The sequence below is a fragment of the Gadus morhua genome, chromosome 19, assembly GCF_902167405.1.
Source record: "Gadus morhua chromosome 19, gadMor3.0, whole genome shotgun sequence".
Taxonomy (NCBI): domain Eukaryota; kingdom Metazoa; phylum Chordata; class Actinopteri; order Gadiformes; family Gadidae; genus Gadus; species Gadus morhua.
In genome coordinates, this window is record NC_044066.1 from 3,788,501 (window position 1) to 3,793,500 (window position 5,000).

The 5,000-nt window shown below is 40.2% G+C and overlaps 1 protein-coding gene across 2 annotated transcripts in view; it reads left to right on the top strand.

Annotated features, from left to right (window-relative positions):
* Positions 1 to 5,000, top strand: part of tcf4 (transcription factor 4) — a 114,727-nt gene that overhangs the window by 62,834 nt on the left and 46,893 nt on the right. The window lies entirely within an intron of this gene.

The window sequence follows — 5,000 nt, forward strand, 5'->3', positions numbered from 1 at the left end:
TGTTAGCTTGGTGCTGACCACCAAGGAAGAAGGAAAGGACAAATTAATAGATAAAGACAGAAAGAAGGAAAGAAGGAACGAAATAAATAATGACAGAAAAAGATAAAGATAAAAAGAAAGAAAGAAAGAAAGAAAGAAAGAAAGAAAGAAAGAAAGAAAGAAAGAAAGAAAGAAAGAAAGAAAGAAAGAAAGAAAGAAAGAAAGAAAGAAAGAAAGAAAGAAAGAAAGAAAGGAATAAGGGGAGAGGATTTAGTTGCTTATTGAGTATGAAGTTAGTAGCATTAGCAGCCATGGTTAGTAGCATTAGCAGCCATAGTATCCATGGTTAGCAGTGTGGTAGCAGCGTGTTAGCTGCGTTTTAGCAGCGTGTAAGCTGCGTGTTAGCAATGTGTTGGCAGAGGGTTAGCCGCGTGTTAGCAGAGTGTTAGCAGCGTGTTAGCAGAGGGTTAGCCGCATCATTGCAGTGTGTAAGCAGCGAGTTAGCAGAGGGTTTGCCGCGTGATGCAGCGTGCTAGCAGTGAGATAGCCACGTGTTAGCCGCGTGATAGCAGCGTTTTAGCCTTGTGTTAGCAGTTTGTTAGCAGCGCATTAGCAGAGCGTTAGCAGCATGTTAGCAGCGTGATAGCAGCATCTTATCTCACTGTGTGCTTTGCCGTATCTTTGAAGGTCCTCACACAATGCTGGATTGCTGATGGTATGCTGGGGCTGATAGCAAAGCATTTTGCGTTTAAGTGTCATAGCACTGAGAGACTGGGGTATTTTTATTTGAATAGGATGCCTCTGCAAGAGAAGAGACTGATGTTAAATATATATAATGATAAATATATGCTTATATATATCATTAAATACTGTATATCATATTATTATCTGATAATATTATAATTTAGCCTTGATACTAGCTAGTTAGAGGTTCATATAATTAATATCCGATCAGGCCTTAATAGAGCATAGGCCTAATAAAATAAATATGAAACAAATATATCATTATGTCTATCGAAATAAAATCAAGCATGAAGGCATTAATACTACCTGGTCAGTCAAGGTACAGTCTCAGAAGGCTTTAGAGGCCATTATTCTATTTAAACCCTTCTCAGATAGATGGACATAAAAATTACAGATGACAAAGGAACTAGATCTCAGCATTGATACCAATTAAAATATTAAAATTAAAAATAAAATCAACAAAAATACTAGATTGTGTATCAATAACAATATGCGGAAACTAGAATAAAGGAAAACAGATCCCAAATACTTTTAGACAGAATATTATAGCGTCAATATGAAGTACGTATTTTCGATACATAATGTATGCAGTGGAACAACATTCGTTAAATTATAATATAATATATTCTAGTTAATAATAATTAATTAATAAACTAAATACTAGGTGTTGAGTCGAATAAGTAGTTGATCATGCATGAAGAAATAGTAATGCAAGATAAAGTTTACAATCAAAGTATAGCATCAATAATGGATACAATTTATTAACTTTACTACCAGATGAATTATTAAAGAACACTAAAGAAAGACTGGATGTAGCGGAATGAATAGTTCAAATTATAAATTATTGGAAATAAGTAAAAGATTACATTGGATTGAAGTAGTAGAACAAAATGTGTGTGTAATTAAAATATATATATAAATATCTATTCATATATATAGACTAAATAGATAATACGTATTTTATTTTTATGTAATTATGTGGAAGAAAAGTATCCATAGATTTGCCAGTTTTATGAAACAGATTTTAAAATAAATTTCAGTATTACTTGTTGATTTCATATTTTATTCGTCAAAATAACAATTATATACTGATATAAGTCATTTTAAAACATGAATCATGTTTCTTCAAAATTTAAAAATGATATAATATCTCCTCAGTTAAATTATAATTTACTATAAATCTACTTATTTATTTGATTTTATTTCAGCAAACCTTATTTATGAAGCCGATAAAACATTTTCGGAAAATCAATAATTTCAATAATCTCATTTGTATTGGACTACCCGTTTAAAAAGCAATAATGTTGGGTCGTTCTGTGTCGGTTGCTTACTGTTTGTTTATTTGTTGTTTGTTTACTGGTATACAAATAGTATGATAGTCCATAGCTATCTCTCTCTCTCTCCTTCTCTCTCTCGCACTCTCTCTCTATCTCTCTCTCTCGTGCACTCTCTCTCTCGGTCTTCTTATGTCGCTCTACCTTAATTAAATGAAGACAGGTCTTCTAGGACACCCTGTAGTGCAGAACTCTGTTGAACTCTCATGGGGAGTCGGAGAGAGAGGAAGGGAGGAAAGGAGAGAGAGAGAGAGAGAGAGAGAGAGAGAGAGAGAGAGAGAGAGAGAGAGAGAGAGAGAGAGAGAGAGAGAGAGAGAGAGAGAGAGAGAGAGAGAGAGAGAGAGAGAGAGAGGGAGAGAGACGTATGTTTGGGGAGACACACTGCCCTCTTCAGATGGACCTGAGCACCTAAAGAATGTTTGCTTCATGTTGTCTTCAGGCTTCAGGCTCCACCTTATCTCTCAGGTTGCACTACATCCTTATTGCCTTATGATGTTAAAATCATCATATTTTCACTTTGATTGTCCTCATTTTAGCAATCAAAAAAAGACAGACTGGAAGACAGACAGAAAGGCTGGTATGTAGACAGACAGACAGAAAGACCCACAAACAGGCAGATAGACAGTCATACAGACAGACGACATGCTGGTATGTAGACAGACAGACCTGCAGTCATGTACAGGTCCTCAACCTCTGGGTTTGTAGTTTTCTCCTGCTTCGGGTCTTTGTTCATCTCTATCGCTTTCTCGCTTTCTCTCTCTCTCTCTCTCTCTCTCTCTCTCTCTCTCTCTCTCTCTCTCTCTCTCTCTCTCTCTCTCTCTCTCTCTCTCTCTCTCTATCTCTCTCTATCTCTCTCTTTCTCTCCTGCTTACCATCTGGCTGCTACCCTGCTGTTGAGCACAGCCCTGATCCCAAACTCAGCGCTAAATACATTAAGTCTATTTTTCAATTTCACCCTACATTCAGATCAGACGTCCACCGTCTTTAAATTAAACAGCTTCCAATGCTGCTTTGTTAGTTTACGTTGGTCTCTGTGTGTTGAAGGATCCAGGGAATTTATCAATTGAGGACGAAGTGAAGAGGCCTTAAAGTGAAAGAATGACACAAAGAGAGTGAAATAGTCAGAGTGAGAGAGAGAGAGAGAGAGTGAGAGAGTGAGAGAGAGTGAGAGAGGGAGATATTGAAAGAAAGAAAGATAGACACAGAGAGAGTGGGATAGAGAGAGAGTAAGTCATAGAGAGTACGCATGTGTGGGAGAGTGAGATTGAGTGAGAGAGAGAAATTCAGAGAGTGTGAGGGAGAGAGAAAGTCAGAGAGCGAGTGAGATAGAGAGAGAGAAAGTCAGGGAGAGTGAGCGAGTGTGGGAGTGTGGGAGAGTGTGAGGCAGAGCAAGGCAGGAGACAAGAGGGTTGATGAAATAAAGGGGAAATGGTTTTAAATGAATGGTTTCCAGAATCGAAACAGGGTGAAATGTCTATCCTATCAGTGTACTTGCCCCGCTGAGCTGTGTCCAGCAGGAGGGAGGTTGCTGGTTCCATTCCCTGCTCCACCTGGTTAATGTGTGCTTTGCTCTTGTCTCTTCTCTGTTCTTGAGCAAGGCACCAAACCCCCCACTGCTCCAGACACGGTGCAGTGTGTATTGTGCACGATTGTTTGTGAATCGGTGCATTTACAGCATGTGTTCATGGCCGTCATTCCTTAAGGGACAGGACAGTTAGGGGGGAATCAAACCTACCATCCCGGAACCGACCGACTTCTGACTCCAGGAGGGGAAGGTGTCAGATATTAGAGTCTGCAGCCGCCGGGGGATTAATGAACTTATTAGAGGGAGAGCCTCCTTATTCCAAGTTCCAGGTATAATTCATTATTGTGTTGCGTTGTTTTGGTTGTGTTTCTGGCTGCGGGCCGAATCCATTTAATTTGTATAACTTTCATAAAGTCCTTTTGCCTTCACATGCGGGGTAGCCTCTGCAGCTGTGAGTAGAAGATATTTTAAACATCAGAGAAAGGTTTGACGAAACAAAACAGCTAGAACTTTGTCTACCGAACAAGTCGTCGTTTGTTGACGAGTGACTAGCGTTGACAACTCAGTGAATACTATGTGTGTGTGTGTGTGTGCGTGTATGTGTGTTGATGTGTGTGTGTGTGGGTGGGTGTGTGGGTGGGTGTGTGTGTGTTTGAGTGTGTGTAGGTGTTTGTGTGTGTGTGTTTATGTTTATGAGTGTGCGTCTGTGTGTGTGTGTGTGTGTGTGTGTGTCTATGTGTGTGTGCATGTGTGTGTGTGTGTGTGTGCGTGTGTTTGTGAGAGAGAGTACGTGTGTGTCCTTGGCTTCCTGCCCCAGAATGTCCCAGAATGGCCGCCATTTTGTGTCAGATGGGGAACTGAGTAATTGAATTACAAGGCAGGAGTGTGTGTGTGTGTGTGTGTGTGTGTGTGTGTGTGTGTGTGTGTGTGTGTGTGTGTGTGTGTGTGTGTGTGTGTGTGTGTATGCGTGCGCGCGTGCGTGCGTGCGTGTGTTGTGTGTGCATGTGTGTGTGTGTTCCATTTTGCTCAGTTGTCATAAGTCAAACACACACACACACACACAAACACACACACGTACACACACACACACAAACACAAACAAAACCATAGTTAACCACACAATAAGTGGACATTAAAACGAGTTTGATTCAGTCAGATTCTCCATGTTGTTTGATTCACCTTTTCTTCACTGTGAATATCTGTATCACATCCTATTGTATTTCAGCATGGTTTCATTCCTATGTCCTTAAGAGGCCCCCCTGTCCTCGCAACGATAGAAACACACAAACACGCCGCACACTCAGCCCAGATGTGCTCCCTATGTTGCAGAAAGGAGCGAGATCTCAGTGGCTCAAAGGCCAACATGACTGTCACATTATCACTTTAGCACACACACACACAACACACACACACACACA